Consider the following 21681-nt stretch of genomic DNA (forward strand, 5'->3'; position numbering starts at 1 on the left):
TCCGCATTACGTACCCTTTCACTACTTGCAAAGATTTTCCTACGTTTATTTGCAAACAGGGAATACCTCCAAAAAGAACTAATTCCCAAACAGTCAATGTTCGGACAATCAATCAATCAATGAGGAATGAAATAGGTACGACGTGTTAAAGGCTTGCGTTACCTACCCTTCACTATCTGCAAAGGGAGAGAGAATATTCCTATTCTTCCTCGTTTGCAGGCAGAGAAGATCCTTAAGAGAACCAACTTCGAACAATTCAATGCTCGATTCAAACAATCAACAAGGGGTACTGTGAACACAAATGAACGCCGCTTATGTACATACGCATTGCTATTTTCAACAGGTTGTTCCTAATGTTTCTATTTTAGCGAGGTCAAAAAGAGATCCCATTAGTGGCCTACTGATTTTGCTCGATTCCTTTTGTTTTTTTACACGGTTTTTCGCTATCTGCAAAGACTAAACAGAGTATTTTGACTCTGTGCTTGTTTGTAAATAGAGAATGAACCAAAGAGAACAATCAATCAAATGGAGAGAGAAGCAGGCACGACGGATTACAAAGGGGGCAAAGGGCTGCGTTAACTACCCTTCACTATCTGCAAAGAGAGAGTACTCCTAATAGAAATGAGGGGTGGGGGGCAGCATTCAAAGCAGATCAGTGTGCATAAACACGAAAATGTTTTTACTTACCACGTACTTGACATTCGACAGCTTATGATATTTGCTATTAAAAAACCATTGAAATTCACTGAAAAAACCATAGGTTATAGACCATATATAGTTAGGAATTAGCATTTACAAAACCTTGAAAATTCACTGAAAAAACCATAGGTTATAGACCATATATAGTTAGGAATTAGCATTTACAAAACCTTGAAAATTCACTGCAAAAACCATAGGTTAGAGACCATATATAGTTAGCTGGACATTTTATTGACATAAAACCAATGAAATTCCATATATAGTTAGTTGCACTAACTATATATCGCGCACCCGCAATCCACTGCTGATGATGTCACATATTACATCATTCATGACATGGTCAGTGACATCACTGATGACATCACTGATGACATCTCAAATGACATCACTGATGACATCACTGATGACATCTCATTTGACATCAATGACCACATCACTGATGATATCATTCATGTGACAATACAATGCATCTCCTCACATTTTAATATAACCTCTGTTTCACCCAGTGTTAAAAAGAGTATAATTTTTGAAACCATTGACACACCAATACTAGTTACTACATACGCACTCACTGATTGCTACGTCTACACACACCTTCACTCATTCACCCATACAATCATTCATACATACAATCACTCATCTTTCCAACACTATCATATGCACTCATACACCTATACAGACACTCACAGTCTGCCACTCATCCATGGAGTTACTTACACACCTAGTCAGTCCTGTAAAGAATCAATGAGACTTCCATTTTCTTGTCTATACAGTTAAACATAGAGCACCTTACATTTTCAAACATGTACTAACACATACTTACTTTCTTATACAATCATTGATACAAGTACAGATTGATCTGCACAGAGTCACACACCTCCCAGCTAGCCACACACACACTCAGTCTCCCATACAAATACTTGGGCAATCAATCAATAACCCATATAGTTACTCATATAGCTACTGATCAACACATGCAGCAGTTTACAGAACAACAGACATAATGATGCACAAATTAAGACAGTTTAGTCACTAACCCATGCACTCAGTGAGACACATTTAATCACTCACTCATACATTCAGTCATGCACCTACTAAATCCTTCGTCCAGACACTTATACATCCACTCATTCTTCAATATGTAAGACATATTTTAACTTTACAGAATTATACAGTCACTGGATGTAGTCATCAGTGATGTCATTTGAGATGTCATCAGTGATGTCATCAGTGATGTCATTTGAGATGTCATCAGTGATGTCATCAGTGATGTCACTGACCATGTCATGAATGATGTAATATGTGACATCATCAGCAGTGGATTGCGGGTGCGCGATATATAGTTAGTGCAACTAACTATATATGGAATTTCATTGGTTTTATGTCAATAAAATGTCCAGCTAACTATATATGGTCTCTAACCTATGGTTTTTGCAGTGAATTTTCAAGGTTTTGTAAATGCTAATTCCTAACTATATATGGTCTATAACCTATGGTTTTTTCAGTGAATTTTCAAGGTTTTGTAAATGCTAATTCCTAACTATATATGGTCTATAACCTATGGTTTTTTCAGTGAATATATATATATATATATATATATATATATATATATATATATATATATATTCACTGAAAAAACCATAGGTTATAGACCATATATAGTTAGGAATTAGCATTTACAAAACCTTATTCTACTCACACAAAACCATTGAAATTCCATATATAGTTAGTTGCACTAACTATATATCGCGCACCCGCAATCCACTGCTGATCATGTCACATATTACATCATTCATGACATGGTCAGTGACATCATTGATGACATCACTGATGACATCTCAAATGACATCACTGATGACATCACTGATGACAACATCCAGTGACTGTATGTTTCCGTAAAGTTAAAATATGTCTTACATATTGAAGAATGAGTGGATGTATAAGTGTCTGGATGAAGGATTTAGTAGGTGCGTGACTGACTGTATGAGTGAGTGATTAAATGTGTCTCACTGAATGCATGGGTTAGTGACTAAACTGTCTTAATTTGTGCATCATTATGTCTGTTGTGATGTAAACTGCTGCATGTGTTGATCATTAGCTATACGAGAGGCTATATGTGTTATTAATGGGTTGCCCAAGTATTTCTATGGGAGATTGAGTTTGTGTGGGGGTGGCTGGAAGGTGTGTGACTCTATGCATAGATGTGTGAGCAGTTTATTCACTAGGTGTATGAGTTCAAGACTGCATGTGGAAACAGCTACATGGGCAGTTGACTGTGTGCATGAGTGTATTGATGAGTGAATGGATATCTCAATGCTACATGTCATAGTAAGTACATATGTTAAACACAGTACATGTGAGAGTTGGCATATATAAATAACTGTGCATGAGAGCCACTGAATGAGTGAGTGGTTGTATCGATCATTGTGAACTTGTATCAGGGATTGTATAAGAGAGTAAATATGTGTTAGTATATGTTTCAATAAGTAAGGTGTGTTTAACTGTATAGTTGAAGAAATGGAGGTGAGATTGTTTCTTTGCATGACTGACTGGGTGTGTGAGTAACTCCATGGATGAGTGGCAGTGTGTGAGTGTCTGTATACACTGAGTGTATCTAAGGTTATATTAGAGTCTGAAGAGGTTTATCGTATTAGCACAAGAATGATGTCAAATGAGATGTCATCAGTGATGTCATCAGTGATGTCATTTGAGATGTCATCAGTGATGTCATCAATGATGTCACTGACCATGTCATGAATGATGTAATATGTGACATGATCAGCAGTGGATTGCGGGTGCGCGATATATAGTTAGTGCAACTAACTATATATGGAATTTCAATGGTTTTGTGTGAGTAAAATAAGGTTTTGTAAATTCTAATTCCTAACTATATATGGTCTATAACCTATGGTTTTTTCAGTGAATTTTCAAGGTTTTGTAAATGCTAATTCCTAACTATATATGGTCTATAACCTATGGTTTTTTCAGTGAATTTCATTGGTTTTTTAACAGCTAATATCTGTAGCTGTAAAATGTATTCTTCTTTAAATCCAAAAATATATTTTATATGTTTATTAATAACTTTTTTTTTAAATATTTTTTTTTCTTCGTTCCCGCTTCGCGAATCTGGAAGCTTCCCGTTAGCTGACCTTGATGCCGCGAAATAGACCGCGAGCCGGTAAACGTTTCTTTACCGCAACTGCCGCGTTAGAAAACAACATCGTGACGCCTCCCGTCCGCATGACGTTTCGCGTTGTCGCGTGATACGTCATATGACGTGCTACGTTAGCGAACTCGTACGCTTACCGAGTCGCAAAGCACAGGTTTCTGGAAGCAAACCGGGAGGCCCTGCAAAGCGCGTAACGTAAACACAGCAGGTCATGTGACTTTTCATTGGTTCATTTCACTTTCGGTTTCCTAATGATGTAAGACTAGGTCATATGATCTAAAATGAACACTTTTCATTGGTTGAGAACTATTTTTTTTCCCAAATGGTGAAAATCCCTCCTTCTTTCCTCACTCTGACTTTCATCATTGTGAGAGAAGGACCCTTTGTTACCAGTGAGCAATGGCTTCTTTAGTAGGTTCAGCTGGTGCTTCCCCACCACCTCCACCACATCCAAGGAAGAGTGGACCACCTGCTAAAGTTATAATTCAGCAAGAAGAGGAAGAAGAGGAACAGGACGACCTAGATAATCTCCCTATTATGGCCAGAAGATCTGTTGTACCAGAAGTAACGGGACCAGAGGGCAGGGAGATGGTGCCAAATATACAAACGAGATTTCGTGAAGTAAAACAAGTCTGCGTACATTGCAGTGGATTCATTTGCTACGGAGAAAGTAGCATCACTCTGATCAACAGAGCTATTGACAATCATGCTCATGTTTGTCCGAAACTCCCCAAACAATAAATTCTTTTTTTTTGTTTTCTTGCTCCTGTTGAGCCCTTTACAATGAATCGTTTTCGTTGCCCCCTCCGAAAAAAAAACAAAAAAAATATAAAACTGTTCAGAAAAATTCAAAAAAAGTAAAAAAATGTTCAGAAAAATAATAAAAAAAATATAAAACAACAAAAACAATTAAAAAAAAAGTTCTTTTCAGAACTACCTCCCCGTTATTAAAAAATTGGTACAATATTTGCAACTGTGCCAACCTCTATTTCTCTTAGTTCGCTTCCCAGTTCGCTCCCCGGTACGCGAACCGGAAGCGAACCAAAAATTTTTTTTTTTTAAAAAGAACAGTAAGTATAAGGGAAGGAAACAGACAGTTATGTTAAAAGAAAGACAGCTATAGGGGAGTAAACTAGAGATACTATTACCCATAATCCACTGCTGATGATGTCACATATTACATCATTCATGACATGCTCAGTGACATCATCAGCAGAGGATTGCGGGTAACAGTATCCCTAGTTTATTCCCTATAGCTGTGTTTCTTTTAACATAACTGTCTGTTTCCTTCCCTTATACTTACTGTTCTTTTTAAAAAAAAAAATTTCGATCAGTCAGAAACAGTGAAAGTAATGAAATATAAAAGACTACGTAGAATATGAGCACTGTATGCAACAACTTTGACACTTACAGAAGCCTCACCTTCTCCATGCCTCCTACACAGTTCTACATGTACATCATAAATGCAAACAGAACAGAATTAATTATACATGTTAAATGGTTTATTTTTGCTGTTCTCAGAATGTATCAAATTTCACTAAAACAGTGACTTGAAGGTATTCATCATATAACAGCGGGGAAAAAAAAACACAATCAAAATGATTGTGTTTAAAAAACCCATACAACATTAGAAATCAGAATTCAGAACTCCTTAAAGTTAACTTACTTTCTATGACGGCCAAGGATGTCCTATGAACAGCTTACACTCTGTTGTGCTGTTATTACTTTCAACCCGCCACTTTCTGAAAGAAAACCTCCATCGTTTTCAAAAACATGTTACATACAATAAATGACTTCTTGCTCTCTACCACAAGTTTCCACAAGGCCAAATCTTGTCAGAGCCATGTATAACTCTTGGATTTCTTGTAAGCCAATCCCGTCTTTTCGCATTTCCGCAACTTTCAGAATTAAAATGTTGAAGATCATTTACACAATCCTGGACTAGTAATATCTTCCCCTTCTTGCTCAATCATGTTCTACATTTCCTATCACACTGATACTGCTTACTATGAAGCAGACTTACACTACCTTTATGACTAGTACAATTATTTAATTCTCTACATCACTTTTAATCACAAAGCAATGTAAAACAGTAGACAGCATTGCAGACTTACATTCCCTCTACTCCATGTTTTGATTGGCTGCTTGAATTTGCTTATAAAAAGAAACAGTTTTTCTGAATTCATTCAAAGTGCAGTTATTTCAACATGACGTCCAGTGTTATGGTAAGAAGTTATGTCTCTGTACTACACTTATCCTCAAGGCCAAATCGTGTAGGAGCCATTAGAACTTCTTGAAATTCCTCAGAGCACATCCCGAGATTCTTCCCCTAAAATTTTGGTTTTAAAAACACCAGGTAAGAGTTTTTAAGGTCATACGGCAATTTTTTTTTGAAAATTAAAACAGAATCATTGCAGAATGACCAGCCGTTTCTAGACTTTAAATAAGCTGTATAATGTCCTGATGTTATTGAAGGACCATCATGATATATAATTGCTACAGTTACAAAAGTCCTTCCTGATATTGACAACTGTGAAGCCACAGAATTTTTAATTAAAGTTGTCAATTTTGTTCCATCAGGCCTACATCGTTGGAACATTAAAATGACATACTGGCCATATGTTCGTATAAATAATGTGGACATCATTTCAGATTTACATTGGCTACACTCCATGTTGTGATCAGCTGCTTTTACTAGCTTATTAAAAGAGACTGATTTACTGTCTGGCAAAGTTAAATATATAAATCTTTCTGAGTCTACACTAGTAGTACTTGATACCCTACAGTTCTCGCAGTCATGCTGCCATTGATAAGAAAGCCCAAACAGGTGATCTACATCTACACCTTCATCATGCAATACATCAAGCATATACATTAAAAACTCCTGACAATCTTGCTGACTATTTTGAGAGAATTGTGTTTGGCCTGAACATCTGTCTAACAGATTTCGAATTTCAGACACACTTTCTATGTTTGTTCTATCAGTGCTACATTTCTCTAACACAGAATTTAACAAACTGCAAAATCTTTGATCAGAATTGACCACAATCTCTTCTTTTACATTTTCTAGAGAAAACAAAACATTAACCACTACATTAGCATAGCAGTTGACACCAGAACTGTTTTCAAATTGAAAACCAACAACATCTTCAACAGAATCCTTTTTGTTTCTGCTTATAATTTCAGGTTCATCGACTTTTCGTCTTTTTGCTACAACCTCCCCAGTATTGGTCACATTTCTTCGTTTCCGGCCTACCACACATTTCTCAAACAAAGGATACTGAGGCAAATGTGGTGCATACTCTCTTCTCAACCTATTGTATTCCTTAACACAATCTAGATCCGCACAAATGTTTGTGACATCACACTCAATCAAGTACAATCCCGATAAAGTCCTAACTCGTGACAATGCCACATATGCCATACCCTCCTTGAACACAGAACTGCCAATATTCACCAATGCACAGTCTACACTTAAACCTTGCGATTTATGGATTGTCACCGCATATGCCAAGCAAACAGGAAACTGCTTACGACGAACATATAAGTCTTTTACAAGCAAAAATCTAGCAGAACAACGAGCAATTAGCTGTACTTCCTCAATGCCATCAAATTTAATTTTTAAAAATTCAATTCCATCTCTATTTCTGTATTTCACAAAATCAACAACATTACCCATTGATCCATTTACCAGACCTCTTTCAACATGTAAATTCCTTCTTAAAATTATACGGCAGTTCAAGCACACATTCAGAGTCTTTTCAAAACCCGCAGTTTTAGATATACTCTTCTCTAATGAATCCAATTTTGTTTTCAGATTCTCAGACAAAATAATTGTTGATCCCATATGCTCTACTCTGTCAATAGCTTCCAGTTTCACAATCTCTTGCTTTTCTAAATGCAACATTTTGTTGTTGAATTTGGCACATTCTGCAAGAGTTGGCATCAAACATATTCCAGATTTTTTCTCAGTAAGTTTCTGAAAAATATTCTCAGGCACAACATCTTCGTCTGGATATAAATTTGTCAGTAATCGTGCATGTAAAGCTTCTTTCCCATGCTCGGTCACTTTTCCAATTCTAACATCTTGTAGAATAGTCTTGTAAACTTCATCCTTTGCCTGACGCATATTTTCATGCAGTTCAGCATAATTGAAGTTTAACCATATATTGACGTTGCCAATGCTCCCTAAGCACTTCCTGGTATCTTCACGCGTGAGCATTTTGAACACAGGTTGCCCTTTCACTGGTGTCAGCTGCAGAAGATCTCCGAAAACAATGATGTGTTTGCCACCAAATAACACATCATACTCTGTTTTGAGAACTTCTTGCATTCTCAAATGCACAAAGGCAAGCATGACATTGGAAACCATGCTTACTTCATCAATGATAAGAAGTTTCATTTTCCTCAAGACTCTTGAAACTTCAAAACAAGCATCTCCAGATAGCTTGTGATATTCTAATTTGTTATCATGCTCCACTGGCAGCATCAGTAAACGATGTAAAGTAATCCCTTTAATGTTATGTGCTGCCAGTCCAGTTGGAGCGGTGACAACACAAGACAGCGATGACTCTGTCCTTTCCTGCAAATAACACGAAATTGCTTTAATAAGGAAACTTTTTCCAGTTCCCGCTTCTCCACTCACGTACAGTCGGACAGGCTTCAACGACGTACATGAGCACTCTTTCTTGTCATGACGTAATCCATGATCAATTTGCATGGTAAGTTCGTCATATATTTTCCTCTGCTCAACGTTGAGTTGTCTTTCCAACTCTTCTAAGTTAACCGCATCCTCCTGAGCATGTACCATGGCTCTTTCCACTTCATTCATAGCAGTGGCAGCTTCATTTTCGATAAGAGGTCCTCCTAGTGGATCCTGACTCAATGAAGCAGAACTCTGACTGTCCTGAGAACTGTCTCTGGCAATCTCGGCTGCAATCGTTGCTTCCTGCTCAATTTCCACATTTAACATTTCTACATATTTAGGAAAAGCAGGACATTCTATGGTCTCCTTGGCAGCATTGAATGAGTCTTCGTAACAAAGGAAATCTCCAAGCAGTTCCTCTTCTGCACGCCAAGGCTTAAAAAGTTGCAAAAGTGCTAAATAGAAAAACTCCTTTTTTTCAGGAGATTCGCCACTCAATTTTCGATGGTTTATCAAGTGGCATTTTCTTTGCTTGACCAGACATCCCTCACTTCCTATTACAGCATACACTCCTTTCTCAGTATCTTCTTTGATGTTCCTCTTGAATATGTAATTTTGCAGAACCTCATACAGACAAACATTCTCGAGATGACTGCTTCGATTTGGATAATATGTATCCAACATGTTGCTCTTCAAAATGTCGGTACTGTTTGGCTCCTTTTCCGCCAAATACTCAATTTCCCGCACAGGTTTCAGAACTCGATTACGCGTTGCAGCAAGACCAACACTCGCCCAAACGATACTCCTGGACTTGGCATAGAGACTTGCTGAAGACAACCGGTCAGAACATTCGTAAGCTCCGATTTCTCGATGCGACAACATCTTCAGACTGAAACTGTACAACTTCTTGCTGAGGCTCTTTTCATGGGAAATGTCCTCCCACATATCCTTCAATTCTGTCTTCTCATTTTTGGTGATGTAAGATGTCACATACCGAGCCACAGCCATACAGTTATCAGCCACAAACTGTATATCCATGTTAGCATTCCACATGGACAAAATCACCGGGTTGTAGTCGTTGATGTACTTAGACTCTTCGTTCCTCTTCAAATTGTATGTGTTTTTAGGTGATTTCTTCATCACATTATGTCGCAGCGAAGACATCAAACTGTTCACTCTTCCTTTAGAAATCACCGGTCGTGGAAAGCCGAAACGACATTTGGTGTAGAACTTGTCTTTGTTCCGGAATTTACGACGACAGTACTTTCCACATCGATGGCTTTGGAAACGTAGAACTTTTTCTCTTAGGCTTTTTTTCTCCTTTGCGTTTGGAACAGCACACGTAGAATACTGTTCTATGAAACTCATCACTGAGTCTTCTGCATCCGTTCCAAATTTAGGTGCATCCTTGATCCACAGCAACATATGTATATGAGGAGCACCTCTTGCTTGGTACTCCTTCCTCCAGAAGAAATCCAACACCTCTCCAAGAGGTGGATTCTTCTTATTCATGATGAAAGACATCATAGCTTCAAATCTATGATTGAAGTACCTACATACATTGACTGGATCCAAAGAGCACAGTTCTCCGGGTGTCTTGAATTCGATGTTTTCTACGTTAGCATTTGCCTCTCGTAGAAATTCAAGTAAGTCTTCCCAGCCATACTCAGCACAGCTCAAAGTGAGGAACCATGTGGGAGTTCCTAAGTTCCTCAGCATACATTTTAAATCACCATGACGACGGTACCAGTACTCATTAGTACCACGCTGACACGCCATGAGATTAATCAGGTGAGAATCCAAAATACTGTCTTGGACATTGACTTTATCCATAAAGTCACTTGCCGAGATGTTTTGCATGTGTATACCACTTTTCAAGATGTGGTTCACTGCATATGACAGTCCAGACAGATCGCTTTCAAACAGGAGATGAAACAAATAAGGAATGCATTGTCGAAACCTAGGATCTCCTGCATACAATCGCAAAGTCCGGTATTCAGAAGCAGGAATTTGATGAGGTCGCTCATCATATCTTCCTCCCTGACCTGTTGGAAAAAGCTGTGGGAAACACCGAGCTTCCAAACTTTCCTCCCAAACACTAATGGGACTCCCTTTCGCTTGTTTCATTTGAAACAACTCAATAGCATTCCCCATGACTTCCTTCGAATGCAAAGGATGAACACTATAATGTTCATATATTTCTTCACTAGTACAGGGTTCTACTTTCTCAATTTGACCAGCACACAAATCGCTATCCTCTTCCTCACTTACTTCCTCTTCTGCAACATATACATTTTTATAGTATTTATTATATTTTTTCAAATACAATGTTGCCCTTTTGACTTTCCTAACATCTACTAAATCTTGCCATATTTTCTTATTCTTTGTCGGAACCCCATTAACTAAGATAACAAGAGGTTCCTCTTCCACTTTTTCTACTCCAATTGTGTTAATGTTTTTCTTCAAATCTAGAGGCAAATAAACAACTCTTCCCTTTAATCCTCTCTGTAAATCTGATGGAGGCAATTTCCCTGTCTTTGGCTCCATTCTTACAATAGCCTGAAAGGGATGGATACTTTGAATCAAAATAGATTCATAAGTATTTAAATCCTTCAATTCAGAAGGAATCTCAACCAATTCCAGATTATTATGAACTGCTCTAGCAGGCATCTGGTTTTGATTTAATTTGTTACAACAATAAGTACACACACGTTGATCCAATCCCAAATCAAAACAATTTTCTACCATCAAGTATGTTGTAAAATCCTTCCATTCACTATTATTTTCCCTTTCACTTTTTCCATATAAATCCACTAACTTAGTCTGATTCTTATAATAAGTGCGTCGACAACACACACAAGTGAAATTTGGCCTCTCACTTGATTTCACCTCAAACGTCGCAATTTCCCTCTGGAAATTATCTGTACTGGAAACCTGTACACTATCTTCCACATTACTCTCTTCTTCTTGGTCAATTTCAACATTCTCCTCTTTACTTCCAAAGTAACAAAACTCAATTTCTTCACATATATTCTTCACATCTATTTCAGAACCATGCAAAAGAGCAGCGCATAATTGTTTAAGCATAATTGCTGGACTCTTAGCATAATACAACATTCTAACTAATTTCCTCACTTTATTATGATGCACTGCTAGCATCCTGAAATGATGAAAAACACTCTGGCATACTCTCCTGGAAAGACAAGCCAGTGAATGACCATGCAAACCTATCACTTCTCTCACTCTGCAAGGATCTAATTCTTGCAACAACTTCATTTTCTGCTTCAAACTTTTCTTATTAAATGACCGTATAAAATCACAAAGCAAATTGATGGAATCCTGTCGTACACTGCAAATACTACTACACTTCCAGGTGTACACAGGACCCTTAGGACGTCTCCCTAAAACCTCATTACCTAACACCTCTTCTATCTCTGTTCTCACAAGTTTTTCTTTTTCAACTGGACAACCATCTTTCACTTCATAAGCTCGACCACTGGTGTCAACTGCATGCACCAAATCATTATCCTGGAAATAACTCTCCTCATTAAAAAATGCCTCAGAGCTTGAACTATGCATCCATTCTCCAGAAAAAACTTCACAAAAATTACTACGATTAACTATTCTCTTCCATCTACTATTTCTTTTGAAATCATAAATTACCTTGTTTAGCTTCCTAATTCTATTGATTGTCAAAATAAATAACTTACGTTTAATTTCAAATGCCTGATCAATAACTTTCTCAACTATTTTTTTTCTCTTATAAAAAACCACTTTCTGCTGACCTTTCTTAATATTTTTTAACAAATTCCCAATTATCCTGTTGCGGAACATTCGTTTACGAATATCCCTAAACTGTTGTTTCCTTCTACTTTCATGCATAGAGTTATTTCTTACTCTAGCAGTAACATTTCTCATTGGCCTTTCCTTACCATTTGATTCGTTTCTCCTTTTCTGGACTGAAACATTTTCTGTAGTAATATTTTTTTTACTACACATATTTCTTATGACTGTTTTTCGACTCTTACCCGGTGCTTTCTTGGTGACTTGACAAATCTTTTTGTTAGAGGACTGCTGCATTATTCCATGGTCCTGCTGTCTTTGACGTTTTGCAGCCTTTCTTACTCTTTCTTTGCTAGGCATCCTAAAATCTTGAAATAATCTGCAGTTGAATCTGTGGTAAAATATAATAAAAAATGTTATTAACCACTATTACCCAACAGTAAATTAATAACAGTCATCAAAAACTTAACACACTACTTAAGTATATAATATACTGAAGCCTATCTCCAATTTTTCACTGAACACGACTCATCTCTTCTTAACCTTGGATAAACCTCACCTACTCTGTGTCCCCTGCACATAATTAAATGTAAAGGGGCAGATTTATATTAACTAGCACATCCCCAGGGATGCACCAGTTAACGTGCACCGCTGCTCTGCCACCCACGGTGTGCCGCATTTACAATCAGATAGGACAAAGCTACATCAAAACCCTGCGCCTGCTTGAAGCAGGCATAGATCTTGACGCAGGTAGGCTGAAAGCTAAAGCAACAACTAAGTGTCGTGTGCAGAAGTTACAAAAAAGGAAAAATGGCGTTTAAACCAGTAATGAGACCATGCTAACGTAACACAGAGTAAAAATATCCAGGATCTACATCAGTTTGGGGTTCACAAACCTGGCAGGTACAAGGCACTGAGGCTTTCCACCGTGCATGTCTCATCCCAAATCATATGTTGTTTGTGAATAAAACAATTTCCCAGACCAAATGCTTTGGATTGGCTACTTCTAAAAAATTAAACACCCCTACTATCCCGGAGTTAGAGGAATATGATGGTTGGAGTAATTTTACTCGTTGTCCATTAAAGATTTACAGGCCCTACTCCGTAATTCTTCCTTTAACATTTCCAGTATAAATCCAAAAGGTTGACTGCTTTGGCAACGTGCCTTATCCACGGTTTAATAACGCTGCCTTTTGCTTTATATAAGTTTTCAAATTGTATGAAATATATACCAATAGGTCGTTATTAACCTTTAGGTAGTGGTTTTCTTCATGAGGTCTGGTCGCTTCCATACACATACAGATTTTCAAAGATGATCAAGAACTTTATCTGAATGGAGAGGAATGCACTGAGACGCCAGATCATTCACTAATGTGTAGGCACATACAGTTACACGGTTCATGCAACAAACACCGACCAAATATGGCTTGCGTGTTGCAAGGCACACCAGTTCCTGCTATCATCCCCACGTTCAAGTTCTTGGAAAATGGTAGTTATTTGATGCTCAATAATGAAGATTGTTCTGGGTTAATTAAAAGTATTCATTTTATCGTAACAGTAAATGAACGGGTTATTTGCTGCAGAAATGTTCTATTTCCTCCCACACATGAACATAGGGAGTTTTCAATCTGGCCACAAATACCAACCTTGGGGGCACATTTCAACGGCATGGCAAGAATAAGAGCTATTTTGTCTCAGAGAGAGTTGGCCTTGAGTTCGGCCCGTGAAACTTTCGTGCTTCACACAGCGAACACCCGTACAGAGGTGCAGACCCTTTTAAATACAGATTCGCCTTTCCATTTCAGCAAGATGGTTCGGACTATCTCTAACGCGTCCTCCACAAAGGGCCTGGCGCACTTTTTTAAAGTTGTTACCAGTGGTCTCGTGACTTCATTTGAGAAAATCTTTGGAGTCATCCCTGCTTTCTTTCATTCTATTTTTTCCACTCTGCTTCGTGGATTCCCATTTTTACTTGCATTACCAGCGGACGCTCTTGTGCTTTTTTACATTTTTAAATATGGATGTCCCACCTGTGCAAGCTCCCGCCCTGCAGCTGCTGACACTGTTCCGCAATCGCATGCTAGAATATTATGGCACAATGCCGTTGGCGATATTAAGCACGGCATATGGATTATCTTTTCGATTCTCCTACTTCACCTGTGTCCAGCCTGTATTTCACTGCCTGACCTGTTATTTCGATTGGGCCATTGATTTGTGTCTCTGCGGACCGGTTTCTCCTGACGTCGACTTTAATCAGCTGATGACTCCTATCATTACTCACGAGTTGGTTTGTCCTGGCGAAAGGATTATGGCTGTGGCATTGATGCATGGACTAATTCGTCCCTGGAATTTACTGGCGGCAACACAGTCTTTCTTGGAACAGAGCTTTCTTGAAAACCCACCGAGCTGTCCTCTGATGTTGATAGAGGATCCGGTGCTGGGAGAGCACTTATGTTCTTTTCCGCTTTTAAATTGGATGGCTGAACTCTTTTCGGATGAAGACGGTGACTTCCTATTGGAGGCTGTTGCAGCTTATTTTCCATACACAGTTATGTCATAGACCTTTTCCATGTTTGATATGCTGAGTACTAGCATTTCATTGACAATTCATTGACTTATTTGTCAAGTTTTTATTATTTAGCTTGCCTATTGGCTTAAGACTCGATAAAGTACTTGGCTGTTTTATTTTTCTTTAGCATTAAATTTTCCTAGTTTTTAATGTTTTACCTTGCGGACCGTCCACATATAAAGTTGCAATCTGCTCTCATGAGATGGCACTTCTATTATCTTATTCAGTTCGTTTCCGGATCATGGGGAGGTGTCATCTAGGTCCTGGATATCTTTACACTGTGTTAAGTTAGCATGGACTCATTACCGGTTTAAACGCCATTTTTTCCTTTTTTGCAACTTCTGCACACGACACTTAGTTGTTGCTTTAGCTTTCAACCTAATAGTTCATCGTGATTTACATGAGAATAATATGTTATTGCTCTACTATCTGCTTTACTTCTTAAACTATATCTGTACAGCGAGTGCTGAAGTTTCAAGAACAACACGATACAGAATTGTTATGAGGTCTGATCTCCACGACTTCATACTCATAACATAAGTGCAGCTTCTCCCAATTCTGGGCATGAGGCGGGTTTTATATTGCTTTGCCGAACACACATACACAACACTTGATGCGGTTCACATGAAGAGAGAGCTGGTGTATGCTGATGTGATTCCTTCAAATCTAAGACACTAAAGTATCGGCACGCCCTAAACCAACACAAAGAGACCTTCTTAGCAAATAATATAATATGTGTATTAGGGAGGGTGAGATATAAGCAGCCGCGGGCCGTGGAGGGAGTTACGGTGGGGCAGGGAGGCGGGGAGGGGGAGGGGCAGGGTGGAGCCCTCTCCACCCTGCCCCTCCCCCTCCCCGCCTCCCTGCCCCACCGTAACTCCCTCCACGGCCCGCGGCTGCTTATAAGTGTTGCTAACTCTTATTCATTTACAGCATGTTAACATACTGTCACCATTCGCTTTTTATGTACTATTGACTATGCTGGTAATTTTGCTACTGATAATATGTGTACTTGTATAATCTAAGATACTACGCCTGAGAAGACGGCATTAGTAAATAAACATTTCAAATACACATGTGTTCTTCTTAACTCCATGTTCTGGTTTCTAAGAAATATATAACGACCGACTGTTCATGAGTTCCACGTATCCTGAGATACTATAAGTTCATATTCTGGATTGTCTAAACATTGAGAGTTTGTTATATCCAATGTGACACTGTACCTAGCTTGCTAAGGGGTTTTGATTACTAAGGTGAGTTTTGGGACACCCTAATTCGCCGAGGTTCCAATCCTCTGTCCACAGTTCTGTGTCAGAACAGAAACCCTGCGACAGGGGCACCCCTCAGCCTTACTGGAGCTTCATCACATTTGCGATACAACTCCAGCAATGGGCCAACTTTACGGCACAAATACGTCACGCATCTGTGCTGTTTTTGCCCCATGATGCGCCGCATTGTAAATGCAGCACACCATAGGTGACAGAACAGCGGCACAGAATGACTAACACATCCCTGGTGATGCGCCAGTCATCATAAATCTATCCCTATGCTTCTTATCTTGTTAGAGATAAACCGCCATATGTATCATCAAAGTTTTTTGCATTTCCTAAATAGCGAACTTTAAGGAATAAATAGCGATTCTTTACCATTCCTAGTTTGCGATGACCTATTTGCTAATTACAAATTACCCATTCATTTCCATGCAGCAGGAGGCCCATAGGAATGAAGGTGCAATTTGCGATTAGCAATTACCTCATCGCAAATTACGAATTTTTCCGACGGTGCAGGGGTGTCTCAAGAACACCCTGCTGCACCCCTGAAAAAGAAATTTGGGGTCATATGGCGCACATAAATTTTGAAAACATTCCTTTACATCAAAAACGATTTTCAACTCATAATTTGAAAACACTGCACATGGGGAAATGACTTAAAATGTCCTTAAGACACATAAAAGCATTTTTTGATTGCCTTTGCAGCATGTTTCAGTCACCTTTAACATGCCTATGTAACGGAAACATTCAAAATCTAAATTTGCCATGCACAGGTGGGAGCATATTTACAAGCAATTTGCTCCACAGACAAACTTCTTACATTGAAATGGGAAAAATAACATCAGAGACTCTCAATTACCTTATAAAGAAGCAGACACCATTATGTCCTTCTCATCAATATTAAAACCATTGCTTTTTCTCAAAAACGATTTACAAGTCATAATTTGAAAACACTCCACAGCTCCTATGCACATAAAAGCCCTGTCAGTACTAATACTTCACATTTTCTCCAATTACAATTTCTCAAAGAAACAAAATCTATTTGTGAAACACTTGAGACAAAGCAACATTTGAAAAACACAACTTTCTTCATAATTTTCTCCTTAAAGCACACTATTTTCTATCTAAATTAAAGAAATCTTTTCTCACCTTAGCAAATACTTTGAGTTTCAAAACAGTCTCAGAAACACACCAATTTGTCTTCAGCAGAGCAAAAGGTATGCACTCCAGAGTCTGCAGCTATCAAAAGCACAGAAATGCTGTAATTCCTCACACATATCTCTCATGTCACCCAATCAAAACTCTTCCCTCACTTTTTTTCAAAGCAAAACCATTCCCCCCTCTGCCCCCTCTCTGCTTTTTCTGCATAGCAACCACCTCTTGCAAGACCTCTCACACAACAATGTTGCAATTGAACTCTGAACTCTCAGTGCACCTGCATATCCAGAGCATTCTTTCATTTAATGATTTTTTCTTCGCCACTCAAAATACATCTTTCAACGAACTCATCCATGCACACTAACTTTCTGTTTTCAGCAATCAAAATCCACCAATCACTCTTACTGCTTCATTAACACAGAAACTCCTCAGTTTTTTTCATTTTACACTCTCATTTTTTCAACTGCCATTTCATTGCCACACTTCATCTGACTGCAGCAAAACCTTCTCTCACCATGTTTTCTGTCTGGATTGTTGGACATAGTTACATCTATTGGGCTCAAAGGTACGCTGAAAACAGGAATTTACCTAACCTCAATTTACAAGATGTGGAAATTAAGTGGTTTGGCCACAGAGGATTAAAATGTCACCAATTGATACCATTGGTGAAAACCTTTATGCATTTGCCAAAACCTGACCTGTTAATTGTGCACTGTGGAGGTAATGATTTGGGCACTTTGACTGGGGTAGGTCTGGAAATGCTTTTAAAGGACACCTTTGAGCAATTGATGGCACTTTTTCCTCAGACTGCCTTGGTATATTCAAATATATGCCAAAGACAGAAATGGAGGTGGTCGAACCAATTTTGTCCACAAATCGAGAAATCGAGGAAGCATGTAAACAAATCTGTTTCAGCTTACATGAGAGACCATGGAATGGGCTCCCTGTACAACAATAACTTGCGTTACTACATGCAAGATATCTACAGAGGAGATGGAGTTCACTTCTCAGATGAGGGCAACAGAGTTTTCACTCTGAATTTAAGACTGTGCATTGGTACCTACTTATAAGTACCTAAATGTACCATAAACCCAAAAGCTCTTCTCAGAGCTACCCTACATCTGATCACTCACAATTATTATTTTACTCTAACTTTTTTCACTAATTTTCAAGAAAGTACGCTCCCCAGAACGCTTCCCGGTTCGCGAACCGGGCGCACTCCACGCAAAAAAACTAAAAAAACGGTATATTTTTTTTTTGCCCTGCGAGACCCTTTCAAAGCCTCCACATCAAACCTAGGGGGTCAGGGACGATCTACTATGCCCCCTTATGGTCATTTGCCCCTTCGCTTTGGCCTCCTCTTGTCTCTCGATCCTACCGAGAGACAAGATGGCGGGCGCTACGGACTGTTTGGAATGTTTACAGACACCGGAGAGCCAATCAGCTTCGCTTCGCAAAGCTCCGTAACGCGAAAAGTACGCGAAACGGAGCGCTGTTACAGATATATATCTTTTTTTGAACGTTAATTTCTCAAAATCCACTGGAGCACATATATTGAGACCTAGCAAAGGCACATCGGGCTACCAGTCCCTACAATTTTGCCAAGTTTCGTGCAAATCCATTCAGCCGTTCGATTATTATTATTTTATTTTCTTTTGCCCCGCGGGGCCCTTTTAAAACCTCCACATCAAACGTAGGGGGTCAGCGAGGATCTACTATTCCCCCTTATGGTCATTTGCCCCTTCGCTTTGGCCTCCTCTTGTCTCTCGATCCTACCGAGAGACAAGATGGCGGCCGCTACGGACTGTTTGGAATGTTGACAGACGCCGGAGAACCAATCAGCTTCGCTTCACAAAGCTCCGTTGCGCGAAAAGTACGCGTCCTGGGACGCTGCCCGGTCCGCTGTTACAGATATATATCTTTTTTTAAATGTTAATTTCTCAAAATCCACTGGAGCACATATATTGAGACCTACAAAAGGCACATTGGGCTACCAGTCCCTACAATTTTGCCAAGTTTCGTGCAAATCCATTCAGCCGTTCGGGCTAAAAGTGAGGCCAACCGCCCTATGGAAATTAACATGGGAAAAACGCGTTTTGGGACCCCCTTTTTTCTCGGCCCCCCCTTGACGAACCCCCCCAAAATTTTCAGGGGCTGCTCAGAAACAAAATGTGCCATTTTCCTGAAAATTTCAGCCAATTCCGTCCACAAACGCCAAAGTTATTAGACATAGAATTTTCAAAAATCCCATAGAGAAAAAATCCTAACTATATATACCTACTGGCGACCGCCAGTAGGTAATATATATATATATATCGGCTCCAAAAAGGTCCTAACCCGCAATCAAGCGGGAATCAGGAAGCAGCACTCCAGGGTAATATCACGGTTCAGTTTTATTAAATCAAAACGCGCTTTCGGCACTCGGCCTTCGTCAGTAATGAAACAAAGTAACACAAAGTCGCATTGCATTTTAAACCATCACGTGTGAGTTTCAACTCGACATAGACATAGGACACACTATTGAAAGCGTAGCCGCCATCTTGGAATAGGTCCATAACTATTAATATGTTAAGTGCGATAAATACAATGGAGTCCAAACACTATATAATCTATGAAATATAAATGTCTGTCAAGCCAAATAGATCGAAATCGATCATGCAATATCAAAATGTATACATCTTTACATTGTGCCCACAGATGGGCTTATCGAATATGCACTAAATTATCAGTGACTTCACACCTGTGATATAGTTTGATAGGGGCACCTATTCATCCCAGTCGAGAATACATGATGGTAAAATAATACAGGCAATAGTACATGGGAATGGAAGAAAAGAAGCAAAGATTAGTCATCCACCATACATATCTGAGTTTCATTATGTTATATCAAGTGGACAGCCAAGTCTTCATGCATGTTTAGTCCCATCGGCGTCTTACTCTGCAGATAAATTATATATCGCGACTCAAGTCGCCTAAGCTTGTGTAATCTGTCCCCCCCTCTCACACTGAAAGGGACAGAATCTAGACAGAAGTACGTTAACAGGTCCCTGTTACGTGCATGTTCCTTCTCAAAATGTCTAGCCACCGGATAATTTACATCTGCATTTTGGATCGCTCTTTGGTGTTCCAACACTCTCAGTTTTACCGGATTCGTTGTGCTGCCAACATACCTTCTGCCACAAGGACATGTTAGACAGTACACAACGTAGGGTGTGGTGCATGTGAGAAACTTAGATATTTTTCTAGGTTGTTTCACCCCTGGTATCATGTATTGAGCAGTGCGTCTGCTCCCCTTACACGCCTTGCATCTGCCACAAGGAAAGAAGCCTTTCAAGGGTTCGGACTTCGATTTAGGTGCAATTGCTTCGTGATGGCTGTGGACTAAGTAGTCTTTTAGTGCTCTGGCCTTTCTAAAGGTCACTAAAGGGTAGGAGGGTAGATCTTGTTTGATGACAGTATCTGTCATCAGAATGTTCTAATGTTTACGCATAATGCGTTTCAGGTCAGTGGCATTGCTAGAATAGGTCGTTATCAATCTAAATGTGCACCCGGCAGTCTTTTTGTTTTCAATGTTATTGTCTTTGCGGAGCAATCCTGTCCTCTCTAGGGTGCAGACCTTATTCAAAGCCTGCCTCAATACCCCATCCTTATACCCTCTGGTTTTGAATCTTTGTATGCTGCCACTCGCCGCTTTCCAAAAATCCTGTTCTTTAGTGTTGTTCCTCTTTAACCGTAATAGCTCACCATACGGTATGCTGTTTATTAAGCTCTTTGGGTGACTGCTGGTCGCAAATATTGTGGAATTCCCCGCAGTCACCTTACGAAAGAGCCTAGTGTGTAACCTGCCATTCTCAACAAATACTGTCAAGTCAAGATAGTTAACCTCGATCTGGCTGACTTCACCTGAGAACCTTAAATTGTTATTGTTGGTATTAAGTACCTCAATGTATTCTTTAGCCAACTCGACTGACCCTTCTATAATGATAAAAAGGTCGTTGATATACCGGTACCAACATTTTACAAGTTCATTCCATTTTTTGTTTGTTTATGGGGGACCAGGCCACCTGCTCCTCCCACCACCCCACGAATAAATTTGCGAAGCTGGGGGCGGAGCAGGTACCCATCGCCACACCCGTAAGCTGTTTAAACAGGTCTGTACCAAACAGAAAAATATTGTTATTCAGACAGAATCTTAGGAAGTCGAGTAGCATCTTGTTATGTTCAAAATATTTCACTGGTCTACTTTCCAGAAACCAGGAAATCGCCATCAACCCTTCTTCGTGCCCAATACACGTGTACAGACTGGTGATATCAATCACCAACATAGTATAGCCATCACACCAATTTACACCCTCTAAACAATTCAAAAAATGCTTAGTGTCCTTCA

The sequence above is a fragment of the Lissotriton helveticus genome, chromosome 7, assembly GCF_964261635.1.
Source record: "Lissotriton helveticus chromosome 7, aLisHel1.1, whole genome shotgun sequence".
Lineage (NCBI taxonomy): Eukaryota > Metazoa > Chordata > Amphibia > Caudata > Salamandridae > Lissotriton > Lissotriton helveticus.